The 16821-nt window shown below is 44.2% G+C and overlaps 1 pseudogene; it reads right to left on the bottom strand.

The window, feature by feature from the left end:
- Positions 1–225: 225 nt before the first annotated feature.
- LOC128574181 (seizure 6-like protein) overlaps positions 226–16821 on the bottom strand; it is a 77512-nt pseudogene continuing 60916 nt past the window's right edge.

Below are 16821 nucleotides of genomic sequence, written 5' to 3'. Positions count from 1 at the left end.
TCACAGGACTCTCCCTGCCAAATTACTTATTCCTGAAGGTGACTCCTTTTAGAGAAAGAGAGTGCTTGAATTTCTTCTGTTTTGAGGGTCAAGACTTTCCAGAAGCCCAGGAGAAAAACAGAGTTCACCCCTGGATTTAAGAACACAGCGGCTCCTCTCCCTCCCACACAAGCCCTAATAACTATATGAGTGAGTCGGCCCGTGCCTCCAAGCCTGTAGATTTATGATCACATCACGGCCTCCTGAACAAGACGATGGATTCTGACACTTGTAACATAAATTACTTCCTCTTTCATCCTTGATGGAGTGTCAAAGAAAAGAACATTTTATTAATTCAATCCCCTCACCCAACATTCCCCCTCGCCCAGTTCTTCATCGCAACTCTCAAATCTCTCATTTTCTCTAGAATTTCTCCTTTTTGTCATTTATCACCTTTTTAGCAAAGAAAAAACAAGTTTAAAAAAAATTTGTCACTGTCCAGTGAGGCAATGTTGGTAAAACACCACATTTATGCAACACCTTTGCTGCCTTCGGGACCATGAGAGGGAGGGCATGAGGCAAACCCTGGCAGAAGCTGGTGAAACTGGAAGTAAGGACACAGCATTTGTTTCGGAGCAGACCTTAAAAAATGGGTGTAAGCACCCGTGCTAAATTCCAAACTGTGCAAAGCCAACAAGAGCTACTAATCCTTTCCAACCTAATCTTGGGACTGAGATTTGTCCTAAAAACACCTCTTTAGGGCATGGATCCTAAAGAGGGCGCAATTTGATGCAGCCTCAGCATGGCATGACTGATGGGAAACACCTGACCTGCTGTTTTCTGTTTTGGCTGCTGCAAGTCTTCCACCTGCCTTCAGCATTGAGGCTGTAACATGAATTTGGCTATGGCCACAATACATCCAAACCACACCTATTTCACTTTTTTTTTTTTTAAATATAATAAATACAGTGAAGAAAACAAGAAATCTTCAAGAAAGAGTCTAAAGAAAAGACAGTTGACACTCCGGGGTTTCCATCAAATGCCACATGGTCTCTGGATGGATGTCTTGAGGAGGTTGTATTTGTGTTCATATCTGTAAGTCCCCTTCTTCCGTGCTCTCTTTAGATGGAAACCTCATACTGTCTGGTTTCCTGCAAGAGAGAAGCACAGATTTGTTACATCTTGTGTAGTAGAGTAACACACTGATGGTTCCATTTCTTCACACCTTCCTGTGTCCATGCCCTTGGCTGTGACTTTGCAGTGCCCTTCCACCCTGACCCCACCTTGCATTTGCCAATGGTTTAGGGGGAAATGGCACATGCCAGCTGCTTGAAAAGGGCATGTGTGCTTCTTTTTTCTGTGTCTGCTTCTCTGTCATCACCATGAACAGGACACGTTCTGCAGGCCTTTAATCCCTACAGAAAGGTGAAGGACACACAGGAGAATTGAGTCACCAGCAGGCCAGTTCCAGGATTACCACCCAGCCGAAATTAGCTTCAATCACTGCCCTACACACTGATGAGCAAATTAATGCTTGCAGCTTTCAGCCAGTGAATTTTGGGATTGTCTTTTACTCTACTGACGACGTTTTAATAACGTCTAGTCTTGAAACATGTCTCTTTTCATCAGGCTGACTTTTATTCAAGATTTGTAAGTAAGCAACAAGAATGAAAAATAACACATGCCACTGCAATGATGGCTGTGTGTGTGTGTGTGTGTGTGTGTGTGTGCAGCAACAAGTTCGAGTTCTCCAATATTTATGCAGTACGCCTAATGTATTCTAGACCCCAGGGACAAAGAGCTGAGAGATACAAGAAGTCATCGGTCAGCCCTGGAAGTGGTCACTGTTACATGCTTTACGACAGGTCTCTAGTTCCTGCCGAGTCAACACAGATGTGCAGTCCCATCTATGGTACGGGAGACTCTAAGGTGGTTCTGGTGGACTGCCCCCCACTGCAGGGTGCACGGCCTTGTGTGGTACCTTCCACTTAAGGGTGTGCAGGACCTGTGACTTGATTCCAACCAATAAATAGAATACTAAGGTGCTAGGATGTCACTTCTGTGTATGTGACACAGGATTCTGACTTGTCTTGTAAGGTGTGTCTCTTCCTTCCTTTCTCTTTTTGTCTCTCTGTCTTGCTTTGAAGAAGCAAACTACCATGCTGTGAGGTGCTGTCGAGAGAGGCCCACATGGAAAGGAACCGAAGCTGGCCTCTAGATGACAGCCTGCAAGAAACTGAGACCCTTCTTCTAACCACCTGCAAAGAACTGCATGAACTTGCAAGAACTCTTCTAACTATCAGCAACTGCATGAACTTGGGAGTGACTCCTTCCCTGCTCTAGCCTCAGATGAGACCATAGCTGAAGCTGATGCTTTGATGTAACCTGTGAACCCTGATGCAGAGAACTCACCTAAATTGTACTTGGATTCCTGATCTCTAGAAATTATGAGATCATAAATGTGTATTGTTTTAGGCCCCCCAATTTTTTTTTTTTTGAGTCAGAGTCTCACTATGTTGCCAGAGTGCCAAGGCGTTACAGCTCACAGCAATCTCAAACTCTTGGGCTCAAGCAATTCTCTTGCCTCAGCCTCCCAAGTAGCTGGGACCACAGCGCCTGCCACAACGCCTAGCTATTTTTTTTTCTTTATTGCAGTTGCCACTGTTTTAGCTGGCCTGGGGTGGGTTCGAACCCACCAACCTTGGTTTATGTGGCAGGTGCCGTAACCACTGTGCTACAGGTGCTGAGCCTAGGCCCCTCAATTTGTAATAATATTGTTAGTAATGATATTACTAGATATTAATATAGATAATAGATAATTAATAGGGGAGATCAGAGGAGGTGGGATGCGGGGAACGTATCAGGGACAAGGAACAAGTCAAGGTTATTTCCCTCAAATATTGGGAGATGATTAAATGTAGGTCACTACAGAAGTTTTGAGACAGACTGTGTTACGGTCCATTATTTCACTCCCAAGAAACACAGTCAGCCGCGTCCTTTCAGATTCACGCGTGCAGGTTTCAACTTGCTTATCTTGTTGGTGTTGCTGGGAGGGTTCCATTTGTTTCTGTTCCTGTGGATTTCACATTTCTTGATTTTTATGTATCTCAGAACTTTCATAATGACCCATCTAGTGAATTTGAAGGTCTGTGGTTTTGAAAAGGCATGTTCAGCCTTTGGGTTTCTCATATGTGCCTGTGTGCTCTCTCTCCTCCCTGGTCCCTTCTTCGCCCACCTCCTACATCTCAGCTTGACCATCACTTTCTCAACAATGTCTTCTCCAACATTCTCCCCGTGTCCCTCAAAATATGCCCTCATAGAAAGCTGTCCATTTTTTTCACAGTCCTAAAAAATCATGATTTATAAAAACACAAGTATTTATTGGCACATTTGATTTTTGAGGTTCAAGGTGGGGCAGGATAACATAATGATTGAGGGCATCAGGTTGGGTTGCATCCTGGCGCCACTGTGCATTCTGGCCATGTGCAACCTTGGCCAAATCATCTTCTCCTATCTTTGGTCCTCAGTGACCCCAATAATTAAACAGAGATACTGTTGGAACCTATTGCAAAGAGTTGCAAAGATTTAAGGAGATGATGCATTTAAAGCACTCAGCACACAGTGCATATTATTATCAGTAGTTGATTCATTGATATCTTTCTCCTTTGTGAGACTGTAAGCTCATTGCTAGCAGGATCGATGTCTATTTGACTGATGACCGTGTCTCCAGTACCTGACGCAGGGCCTGCCACTCAGAGGTGCAGGCATGTGGCACACATGTCCTTACTACATGTCCAACGTAGTAAGGAGGGGGACCGTAGCAGGATATGTGGAAGTGCTGCACCCCTGGGCACTGACTGACCCATCATGGCCCCTCTCTGGGTGCAGACCCTTCTTTCTGTGAGTGTTCTGCTGAGACGAAGAGCCTCAGAGGCCCATCATCAGCTCTGACTCCTTTCAAAGATAGCTGGGTTCTCCCACCAGCTATCTTTGTAGGGGTCTTAGTGATGATGGGATAGGACCACTGGGTTTGCCTCTTGTCAGCAAAAGGAAATGAAACCTTTGATTTCATCATGAGGGCGTTCATTCAGAGCAAAGAGGAAGGAACTCACCCCTGTCTCGTAAATGGGGTTATCAAACTCGGTTTCGACAGTGATCTGGCTGTAGTGGTGGGAGTACATCAGGGGCAGGCGGAGGCTGGAGTAATAGCGACGTCTGGGGGAGAGACAGAGTGAGAGAGAAGTTACTCCCTGACTGCGAGACGCATCACCATGGTATCAGAACGTGAAGAGTCAGTGCCAATTCCCAAGCAGCAGCACCTCCATGAGTGACAACGAGGATGTGTGCAAACAGCCCCGAGAATCCTAGTGAGGTGCAAACAGAAATCATAATTGTTCTCAACCTGTAACCCAGGCCGCGACAACAAAAGCCTGTGACCTCCCCTTACTGGGGAAGGGGTGGAGCTTAATCTGTAAGGTAATCCAAGTCCCTCTTATTAAAGGGTAACAACAGCAATAATGAGCTTTCATTGAGCACCTTCTATATGCCATGTCACCTTCGAGCAGCCCTCTGTGACCACCTATTTTAAAAGGTGAAAGATTTATTTGCTCTGAAGAGAAACCAGAGACCACCTATTTAAAGGTAGTTCCTCTGTTACACACTGCAGCCTATCTCTTTTCTCCACTGGGTTTATCTTGGTGTGTCATCATTTATTTTTGTACTTACTATCCTCTTGCTCTACTAAACTGTGAGCCCTGTGAGGTCAGGAGAAACTTATATTAGGCACATGCCTGCCTTAGGACCTTTGCACATGCTGTTTCTCTGCCTGAAACCTTCCTCTCCCACATATCTGTATGGGTTACTAATCACATTCAAGTCCTTGCTCAAACGTCATTTCTCAATGGGGCTTCCTCTACTTACCTCATTTAAAATGTAACCACCACTTCTGTTCCAGAACCCCCTTTCCTCTCTTCCCCATCTATCACCTCCTAATATACTATATGCTGTTCTTATGTACTTTGCCTATTTTCTGTCTTCCCCCATTAGAACCTGAGCCCTCCGCAGACAAAGTTTTTCTTCTATTTTGTTCTCAAACAATGTTTCTAGAGTACAGAAAACTTCCTGGCATATAGTAGGCATTAAATAATTGTGGATTTGAATGAATTAGTGACTATCCTAGTTACAGTTTAATATCTTCTTTTTTTATCAAATGCAAGTTACATGATCCTCAATATCTCGGACAATGTCTGGGGCACAATAAGGAAGTCAATTCATATTTGTTGAATAAATTCTTGAATGAAGGAGTGGATAAGTCATTGTGCCCAGCGATGTGCAACGTCTATGTCCTTTCTGAACTATAAAGCTCCTTGAAGTCTGTCTTACTTGCTGCTTTGCACTCATGGAGGCCTGGTAGGTGCCCAGTGTAAATATTTATCTCATACAGTGGAGTTGAATCTCACCATCTCTACAATCACACCCATGCTGCTGTCCCCAAGCTGCAGGTGGAGATCCTCAGTCTCAGTGGGTGAACTGCCCAGTCCCCCAGTGTGCCAAGTGCTTGGAAGCCCCCTCAGTCCCCTACCTTGTGATGTAAATGTAGGCTCCTCCCAGGAGTAAGGAGATGATGAGGACTGGGATGAAGATAGCCAGGGCCATGTTTCCACCTTTCAGCGACATCTCCGCTGCTGCTTCTGCTACTGAACACAGGAGCCAATGAGATCCTCATTTCTCACACAGGGCCCTGGCTCCCAGGTGAGCATCCACCTTCCCAGTTCTGCACCACTCAAAGAGCTGGCATCACAGAACCTTAGATTTTCAAGAACCATCTCTAGAGGAGGAAAGAGTGCTGGTTCTTTGCAATGGGGCGCAGATTCATCCTTGGGTGGGCTGGCCACAGGGGCAGAGGAGAATTAATACTGCTGAACCCTGATCATGCCATGCTCATTTCTGGGGGAACCATAGTTGAAATATGGTTAAAATCCAATTCAAAAGAAGACTTGGCAAAAACCCCAAATGCAGTATCTGAGAAGTCACATTTACTGGATGTTTCATGGACTGGAGAGGGGAAAGAGGAAGGGGTCTGGACCTGAGACTCAGGAGTGGTGGGCAGGGTCAGATTGCCCCTACGTCCGTGAGGTGGGTGGTGCTGGGGGCCAGACGCCAGGTCTCTAAGCAGGGTTTCCCACCCCTGGCTGCTCACCTGGAGAGGCGAAGCTCTTGCACCCAGACTGGTGGACGCCTCCCAGAACTACCGAGTCACACTCTCCAGGAGCAGGCTGTGCGCAGCCAGAACAGCAGCTGGGACACCTGTCACGTCTTCATACCCCAGTGACACCCAACTGTGTAGAACCAGTTTTGATTCTCAGAGGCCACTGCTTCACATTCTTGGGCTGACCTTGGAGGCTCCTGCTACCTCCTGATGTTTGTGGGGAGTGGGTGTGTTTTGCCCAGCACAGCTTGAATGGGGGAACCCCACATTTCTTCTAGAAACTTGGCCTCTGGGTTTCCTCTGCCATTCTCCATGGTCCCATCTAACAGAGCTTAGCTGTACACCAATCTGTAATCCATTAACTGCCACTTCATGAGGTCTGAAAAATCAATCCTAGCACCCGCGATAAATGCCTGAGCACAAAATGTTACGATGGTGCTCATAATCTCTGAGCAACGGCAGCCATCTGAGATATTCTCATGCTTCATTGGTTGCCGTCTGAGATATTCTCATGCTTCATTGGTTGGCAAAAGACGGAAAAAGGATGCTCTGAGTGGAGATTAACACGAAATGCCCTCTATTTTCCAAGTGGAGTGACTGATACATGTTCTTCCCTTTCCTTATACTAGGGACTCGGCTCTGCCTGCGTGGATGGAAACATTGTCTGTTGCCAGTAAGAGCGACTGATGAAACATAATCCACATAGCCCCTGGTTTCCGAGCGAACTCATTACCGTCAGAAAGCTAAAGATGACTCCAGAAACAATTATACAAACTGCTTAATGGGTTGCAACATTAAAAAAATGAAACTGTAGATGACAGTGTATGTTTTTTTCCGATCTCTCAGCTTGGGTGAATGGTTTTATACCAAATTTAACAGAGGTGACAAGGCATACAAAATGCTCTGGGAAAGAACTGCAGAATGAAAACAGAACAAAAATAAAATCCTGGAGAGTTTGAAAGATCTGGTCCACATTAGTAAAGGTCACTTGGGAATTCCCAGTAAAAGGAGAACAGGAACAAGGAGAAGAAGGGGAAAGGGACTGGTATCTTGGAGAAGAAAAAAGACCCAGGGGAAATATGGACCATAGAATGCAGCCGGGGCAAACTTTTCCCACCAGAAACCAGGAGATGCTCAGCATGGAAGGCGAGATGTCCCTGGACCCAGCTCCCCCCAACAGCATCACAAAAAGTTTTCCAACAGTGGTATGTCTCCCTCACGCTTTCTCTTTCCTGTGTACTCTCAACTTTTCTCACATCAGTGTCACTGTCATGTATAGAACTGGTGCCACGTCCCTTCCAGGTTATAGCTAGGACCCTGACCTGCAAGTCCCATTATTATTTTTTTCTTCTTAGGATATTATTTGTTTTGAAATAATCTTTGACAGTGTCCAGGCAAAATGTATTATTTATTATGTTTAAGCTCCTGGATGAAGATATTCAAAGGCCTGTCCTTGTTTTCTATGATTAGATTGATTTATTGGATTTTTATTATTCTGAAACTCACCTTCTAAAGCATGTTCAAAACTGTCTTGATTAACTGAAAGAGAAATCAGGAAGCACTGGTCAATGTAAAGTGAACTTACTCTGTTTGCATGAAATGAAGCCCCCTCCACCCCAAATTTAGATGCAAAAGCCCATGCCACACTTTGCTGAAGTTACTGCTGTGTTTTTACTTATCTTGAGCTACGAGGGTCTGTGAAATGTCAGGGCATATTCACTTCATAAGTTGCCAAGAGAAAATAAGATGCATAAGACATGAGCCAAAATGGTGATAGCAGGTAGTTCCTGAACACTCACCACCTGTCCAGTATTGTTCTCTATACACTCGCTCCTCTAACCTTCACGGTGACTTCGTTAGGGTGCTACCGTTATCATCCCATTTTATAGAAGAGCAGAGGTTCAGAGAAGTGAAGCAACTTCTCTGTCATCACACAGCCTCTGAGTGATGGAGGCAGGATTTAAATTGGGACTTGTCAACTTTCTCTTGTGGTTAGGGTTGTTTCATGGTTTTCATGTGGGACAAAGCCCCCATGAATCATGAGGCTCTAGATCTTTATTAAATCCAGATGGAAGTCAAACTATTTTCCTACTTTGAGGTATATATAGAGGATGCCAAAAAATGTATACATATTTTAAGTGTTTTTTTGTGTGTGTGTTACTTTTCCAAGTTTTGAATGGAAGGTACCATTACTGGTCAAGTGTACCTAGACATGTTACCTATGTACATTGATTTTACCTGCAAATCATCGATTTTACTTACAAGGTTGCTTAAATTGTGCATACACTTTTTGGCACCTCCTATATTTATGTAAATCTTTCTAATCTCATTTTTTCCCCACATTTATTTGACTAGGATCTTTGTATTTCACATAAAACTACTTTCACTCATTTATAATTTTTGTAAAACTTCTCTGGAGGTTCAAAATGCTGGGGGCTGGCAGCCCATGTTTTGGAATAAAAGTCATCACAGTTGCTGAGCATAAAAATATACCAACAAGAAGGAGCGTTTCTTCCAGAAATCCTAAGACTTCCTAATTAGTGACTTGTTTAATGTTACTCTCTGATTTATGTCCTTGTCATCATCATGTGATGACAGTAAAGGCAGTTGAAAAGCAGACAGTTAAGTACAGGCATTGCTGGGGCTTTGGCATCAAGAACATGGAAAGATTGAGGCAGATGCTACCCACCCAAGGCATGTGTTTGACTGTGGTTGAGTAGTGGGAGCCCGTGAATGTCCACAGTATCTTAGAATGAGGAGGCATTGGATCTTACATCTCCTGGAGCCCCAAGTCCATGACCCCATGGAGAACATGTTAACATGAAGGTTTCTGAGCCCTTTCTGGGACCTGCCAAGGTGGTAGCATTTTTGGAGGTGAACTCCTATAGGTCTCCCCAGCCCCCCAGGTAATTCTGATAAAGCAGGCCAGTCCACTGACTCTTCTTCAGAAACACCGATCTGGGCTCACTCAGTTATTTCATACAAAGGGAAACTAAGGTCAGAGAGGGAGAGTGGCTCCCCCATGGTGACACAGATGGTCCATAGATGACTTAGGATGGAGTCCAGGGCCCCTGAGTCCTAGTTGGGAGGTCTCAGATTGGCAGGGAATCACTTCTGCAATCCAGATCATAAAGTCACAGACCCCACATCGTTTCCTTCTAGAGTTGGTGGTGGGAGAGAAGGACCTCTGGAGTAGAAATGGATATGGCAGCAAGGTATAGGGGTCTCCCAAGACACTTACTTGCTGGGAATTATGTCATAATTGTGGATGAAGGTAAAGGGCAGTGATCACCTGGTGGGGATTCAAGGGATAGTAATAGAGGTTTGCCACAGAATGGCAAATAGAGGTTTCAGGGACAGCCTGTAAAACTAAATATTTAAAAACTTTTTCCTGTTGTTTGGTTACTTGTGTATTTTCTGATGGCACTTGCATTTTCCTATCAGATTGACAACTTCAAAAATAATCAATAACCTCCAGTGCTGGTGAGGATGTAGAGAAATGGACATTATCACACACCATTGGGGGGGGGTGGATCACTCTAATTCTGGAAAACAGTCTGGCACCATCCACAACAGCCTGGAATTCTCAGGTCTTTGCCACAACATCAGGCCTGCTTTAAGAACTAGGTTCTACAGGATGGAAACTGCCAGCACCCAAGAGTCATGTACAAGGATGTTTTTGGCGAAACAAAACAAACAAAAACCCCAGAAGAGAATTGGGAGCCTTATCAACAGATAAAAAAAGACTGATACATTGAGAAACATGTATAGTGTGAACTGGTGGGTAGCGGTTAAAAGAAAAAAAAGATGGAGCCATGTGTTTGAAAAACTTATTTTTTTAAATGACTCTGCCAAGCAGAGAAAAAGCAAAATACAGAGGACACTATGGTCTGACTTTTTTTGAATCCTCTGTATTCATTAAGCGGTTACTGCCCGCTCCTACCTGTAAGCCCTGGGCAACCACTAGTTTGCTGTCTCTGTGGGTCTACCTGCTCTGGATATGATATTTCACAGAAATTGATATCTGACCTTTTGTGTCCAGCTTTATTCACTTAGCATGAAGCTTTTGCGATTCATCTAAGTTGTAGTGTATATTAGTACTATATTTCTTTCTTTCTTTTTTTTTTTTTTTTTTGTAGAGACAGAGTCTCACTGTACCGCCCTGGGGTAGAGTGCTGCGGCGTCACACGGCTCACAGCAACCTCTAACTCTTGGGCTTACGCGATTCTCTTGCCTCAGCCTCCCGAGCAGCTGCGACTACAACGCCCGGCTATTTTTCTGTTGCAGTTTGGCCGGGGCTGGGTCCGAACCTGCCACCCTCGGCATATGGGGCCGGCGCCCTACTCACTGAGCCACAGGCGCTGCCCATCTTTTTTATGTTGCATGAATATGCCAAAATTTTGCTTATTTGTTCAGCAGCTGATGGTCATTTAAGCTGTTTCCAGGGGCGGCGCCTGTGGCTCAGTCGGTAAGGCGCCGGCCCCACATACCGAGGGTGGCGGGTTCAAACCCGGCCCCGGCTGAACTGCAACCAAAAAATAGCTGGGCATGGTGGCGGGCTCCTGTCGTCCCAGCTACTCGGGAGGCTGAGGCAAGAGAATCGCTTAAGCCCAGGAGTTGGAAGTTGCTGTGAGCTGTGTGATGCCATGGCACTCTACCCGAAGGGCATAAAGTGACACTCTGTCTCTACAAAAAAAAAAAAAAAAAAAAAAAAGCTGTTTCCATCTGTTGGCTGTTATGAATAATGCTGCCATAAACGTTAATGTACACGTTTGTCTGAATACCAGTTTTCATTTCTTTTGGACCTATATCTAGGAATGGAAAAGCCAACTGAAAAAGTATTTTTAAGTCTTAAAGCTGGGGTTCATGAATAAGGCATTCAGGGATCCACAGAAGTTAGAGATCCTCAAGCAGAAATGTGAAACTTCATGTTTCTGCACCCCCCCCCGGAAGTGAATTCAGAGCTTTTTGCCTATTCTCCAGGGTGTATTCACACCACACAAGGTTAAGATCCCCTGGCCTAAAACATTGAACATATTTAGGATATTATTACTGACCTTACGCTGCAAAAGCCCAGATAAACAGATACAAATTTCACTTGTGAGGTCACAACTTCATTTCAATGATAAGTATTTTTTTCATGGATTCTCAGGTGCAATTTCCCCATTTTTCTATCTTCCCTATTGGGCGGTGCGGGCGTGGGGGATGGGGGGAGGTCTGTTTTAAATCAACGGTGTGTTGTAATCGTTGCCACTAGGAGGCGCTCATGAGACCCTGTGTGGGCCAATGTGGAGCGCAAGACCCCGCGCGCGTTCGCAGAACGAGTGTGAGCGCTTTGAGACATCTTGCAAGCGCTAGGGGAGTGCTTGGAACCTACGGGAATCAAGTGGTTGCGGGGAGTGGGCGCAGAAGGTGGGAAATATTCAAGCCACGTTCTCTAAGCGGATGTCAGAGCAGGCTGGCTCTCAGGGCCAATACTTGGGCGATACAAAACAGACGTCTAGATCACAAAATGTAAGGAGGTAATTGTTTCTCGAGGAGGACCGTACATCACAGGACTCAGGTTCTCTTTACATTTTTTTTTTTGCTTCCACACCTATCTTGCCTTACCCTGTCCCAAGCCCTGCTTCCACATAATTGCAAACCCTTATTACCAAAGACTTTACTTTAAAAAAAAAAAAAAAAAAAAGGACCTTCCTGAGGAATTCTGCCTTAGGGAATCGGGCCATATTGAATGGGGGGGAAAAAAGGACTCTGAAGTCTCTGAGTCAAAAATGATTTCAAAACGCAAGACTCTGAAGGTGGGGAAGATTTATTTTGTTTATATTTTCATTTTAACGTTTTCAAAAGTGTGACAAAACATAAAGATCTGAGCTTGAAAAAGCTCCTTTGAGGCAAAAATAGAAATGCTATAACTAGGAGAAGATATGGTGTCATAGTTTAATTGGCAGTAATTTTTTTCTTTCTCAGTAGTGCATGAAATCATGGTGACATCTTAGATCTAATGAAGTACAGTAGCCCAGCTTTTTAAAGCAAGTTTGGAAACCCTGGGGACCAGTCCTGACATCTCTGGCCCCTTGGCCCCCGTGTGCAGAGAAGACTTCTTTACCTTTACAAACAGGCAGTGGGCCATTCCAGTGGGATGGTTGTCCTAGGATGCATCGAATGGTTACTTCACCCATGAGCTCGAAGCCTTCATAGCACATGAAGGTGAGAGACTGTCCTGGCAGGTAGAGTCGCTTGTATAGGATTTGATATCCATTTTCAGGCAATCCTGGATTGGCACATGCTAGGGACTCCTCCGCTGAAATGCAAGCCAAAAGTATCTCTGATGAGATGATGCCAATCTCTGTGGGGTCCTACTCATATGTAGCCTGTCTGAAGCAATGTGGCCAGCCTTTCCAGTGTCATCTCTCTACAACCCCACCAGCATTGAGTTCTCGCTATTCCTCAAACTCAACCTTTCCCTCTGCCACATTTAGGTGCAGATGACACGTGGTCATGGTAGAATGAACTGGGCTGTGGAATCTGGGTTAAAATGTGGTTTCTGCTACTTATTAGCTGAGTGACTGCCAGCATCAGCAAAATGGGAATAATAGTAGGACCTCTCTCACATGGATTTGAATGACTGAATAAAATAAGTAAGAAAATACTTAGGATGTTCTTGGCATGTTATAGTTGATCAACAAATGATGGATGCTTTAATTACACAATATTCTTGCTGTATCTCACTTTACACCTACCCTGCCAGGGCAGTCCTTATTTCTCCTCCTCCAGGAGGCCTATCTTGGTGCCTCCTACTACTGAGTTACCAGTCTTTTAAGTTTTTCCTCCACACCAGCACTTCCCACACTGGTTGGTGCTGAATTATTGAATGTTTGTTTCCCTCACTGGAGATGAGACTTTAAGGTAAGCTCGAAGATAAGATTTTGGGACAGAGTAACATTGCAACAAATGCCTCCAAGTATTGAGCCCACACTGCCATCTGTTGGCTACTTTGCTCACTGCAGGCACAAAGTCGCTGGTAGCCTAAGACTTGTTGGACAGTTGAACCTGCATGGTTAACCCCTTCCAGTCCCTGAATGTAATCTAGTTCTTTTTTAGTACTCATCTGGAAGAGGCAACCAGCCAACACTTCTTTCCATACAGGACTACAAATACTAAAATATCTAAAATATGTTTTATTATTATTTTTTTTTTATTTTTTTTTTTAGCTGGGCACAGTGGCTCACACCTGTAATTCTAGCACTCTGGGAGGCTGAGGCAGGCAGATTGCTTGAGCTCATGAGTTACAGACCAGCCTTAACAAGGCTTAGACCCCATCTCGAAAAATGGCCAGGCGTTGTGGCAGGTACCTGTAGTCCCAGCTACTCTGGAGGCTGAGGCAAGAGAATGGCTTGAGCCCAAGAGTTGAGGTTGCTGTGAGCTATGACACCAGATTACTCTACTGGAGGGTAACAAAATGACACTCTGTCTCAAAAAAATTTTTTTTTAAATTTTAGTAAAATCTACATAATAAAAAATTTCCCATCTGAACTATTTCAGGTGTACTGTTAAACAGTGTTATGTGCATTTACAATGTACAATCAATCTCTAGGATTCTTTTCATCTTGCAAATCTGAAACACTGTAAGTGTTAAACAACTTCCCATTTGACTCTCCCCTCAGTCCCTGGCATCCACCATTCTGCTTTCCGTCTCTGTAAATTTACTACTCCAGAAACCACATATAGGGGAATCATACAGTATTTGTCCTTTTGCGACTGGCTTATTTCACTTAGCATAATGTTTGTAAGCCTCATCCATGTCATAAATGTGCCTGCATTTCCTTCTTTGTAAAGGCTGACTACTATTCCATTGTAGGCATATGCCACATACTGTGTTTCCATTCATCCACTGATGGACACATGGGTTGATTTACCTTTCGGCTACTATGAATAAGGCTGCTATGAACATGGGTGTACACTTATCTTGTTGAGACCCTTATTTCAGTTCTTTTGTGTATACACCCAGGAGAGAAATGGTTAGATTATATAGTAATTCTATTTTTATTTTTTTGAGGAATTGCTGCCTTGTTTTCCACAATGGCCACAGCATTTTACATTCCTACCAACAGTGTGCAGGGGTTCCACTTTCTCTACATTGAATCCTAAAGCAGTTGATAATTTTCTTCTGGACCTTGGTTTGACTTAAGAAGACCCAGGCTGGACAGGTGTAATGGCTCACACCTGAAATTCTAGCCCTCTGGGACAATGAGGTGGCTGGATTGCTTGAGTAGAGGAGTTCAAGACCAGCCTGAGCAAGAGTGAGACCCCATCTCTAAAAGTAGCCAGGTGTTGTGGTGGGTGCCTGTAGTCCCAGCTACTGGGGAGGTTGAGGCAAGAGGATCACTTGAGCACAGCGTTTGAGGTTGCTGTGAGCTATGACACTGTGGCATTCTACTGAGGGCAACAAAGTGTGACTCTGTCTCAAAGAAAAAAAAGACCCATGCCTTCAAATGTCACATCTGGCACCTGCCATCAGTAGTTCAGAGACACAAGATGAAATGGGTTTCTGTCCACAGCTTGTTTAGTAAAACTTTTTGAATGGCATGCTGCATCAACATATTCCTGTAACATCTGAGGGAGTTTTGCAAACTTACCAGTGTACTTTCCCAGCTTCTCAGTATCTCAACCCTGTAGATCCTTGATATAGGACATGGAGCAGGTGGCTGGCTGATATCTTGTCTGATGATTCTGATGTACCTTGAGGGGACACACTTTCTCTAGATTTGGCTCTTAAGGCTTTGTTTCATCTCCTGCCTCCCTTTCTGACCAATCTTTAACTCACATTGAACTAGTTGCATTTTGCCAGATGGATGACACTATTTTACCCTTTGGTGCTTTGGTTCATGCTGTTCCCTCTGCCTGGAACATCCTTTTTCTATTCATCTATAGGGAATATGGTAGTCATACTCTAAAGTTGCAGTCCCCAACCCCCAGGGCTGCATAGCAGGAGATAAGTGCAGGCGAATGCATGAGTAAAGCTTCATCTGTGTTTACAGCCATTCCTCATCACTTGCATCAACACCTGAGTTTTCCTCCTGTTAGATCAGCAGTGGTGTTAGCTTTTCATAAGAGCACTGACCCTACTGTAAACTGTGCATTCAAGGGATCTAGGTTGCATGCTCCTCATGGGAATATAAAACCTGATGATCTGAGGTGGAGATGTAATGTTTTTGAATCATTCTGAACCACCCCCCACCCAGTTCATAGAAAAATTGTCTCCCATGAAACTTGTTCCTGGTGCCAAAAAAGGCTGGGTACTTCTGCTCTAAGACACTCTTAATAACCCCTGCCTCCTGGAACTCACTCTTTCTGAGTGTGGGTGGGACCTGTGACTTGCTTCTAGCTAACAGAATATGGCAAAGGGGATGGGATGTCCTTTTCTGTCATGTTACATAGAACTGTAACTTCTGTCTTTCTAGCAGATTCTCTCTTACTTCTTCAGTGAAATAATTGTTTTTGACTCTGTAAACTGACTTATGGAAAGGACAAGGAACTGAGGGTGGCTTCTGGCCAACAGCTGGTAAGGAACTGAATCCTGAAAGCAACCAAGTGAGAATGGAAGTGGGTCCTTCCCCTGTCAAACCTTCAGAAGAGACTCATCCCTAGGGTTTCTGTGGTGAGAGCTCCCACACCAGAGGACCCGATTAAGGTGTGCCCAGCTTCCTGACCCACAGAAACTATAAGATAACAAATAACATATGGTTTGAAGCATCTTATTTTGCAGTTTGAATCTCAAGAATTCCCTCAAGACCCAGATCTGCCCCCAATGGCATGAATTCCTCTCAATTTGGAACTCTTTTCTATAACCTGCACAAACCTCTATATCTCTATTATGGTATCAGAATCTTTTCTAGCATGGTTTGGCTCTCATCTCTGCACCTCTTTCCCAGACTGGGCACATGTCAGGAACCCCAGTGCCCAGCACAATGCCTAATTCATAGAAAGCATTCACTTATTCAGTCTATACACGTTTATGGGTTTATGGAGCAGCTATTATGGGCCAGCACATAGGTAGCACTGAAGACACAGAATGATACAGATACAATGCCTGGCCCCCCTGAACTCACAGTTTGAAGAACACAGTGTAAGACAGGTCACGATTCAAATTTTTTTCTGTGTGACTATAATGCATCTGTAGACTCTATTTAGCTAGTGCAATGTAAATTAAGGGAATAGTTACTGAGCTTTGACAGGTAAGAATATTTCAAGTAATAATTTAGATTTCTGGCTTCTTTTGAAACACTGGAAGATTGGATGATCTTGGGCTCACAAAATCACATGACAATGATTGGCTGTGCCCCCTTAGACCAGGAACATGCTTTATTTTAGCCACAATCCCTACCACTCCCTATTCTCTTTCACTTACCTGGCCTGGTAGGCATTTTAATGGCCTATCACCGTTTCCAATGAAAATAAATGAATGAATCAGTGAACGAATATGTGTTAGTATTAAGTTATCACCACTAATAAGACTCACCCTCCAATGGGTGAGTCAGTAGAAACCTGACTTCTGCTCTTGAGATTGAACGATTTTCCTGTATACTTCAGTAACCATCTTCACTATTTTCTTCCCACCCTGGAAATCCAAC

This window comes from Nycticebus coucang, chromosome 21, assembly GCF_027406575.1.
Source record: "Nycticebus coucang isolate mNycCou1 chromosome 21, mNycCou1.pri, whole genome shotgun sequence".
NCBI classification, from domain to species: domain Eukaryota; kingdom Metazoa; phylum Chordata; class Mammalia; order Primates; family Lorisidae; genus Nycticebus; species Nycticebus coucang.
This window is presented reverse-complemented; position numbering and strand designations above follow the sequence as displayed.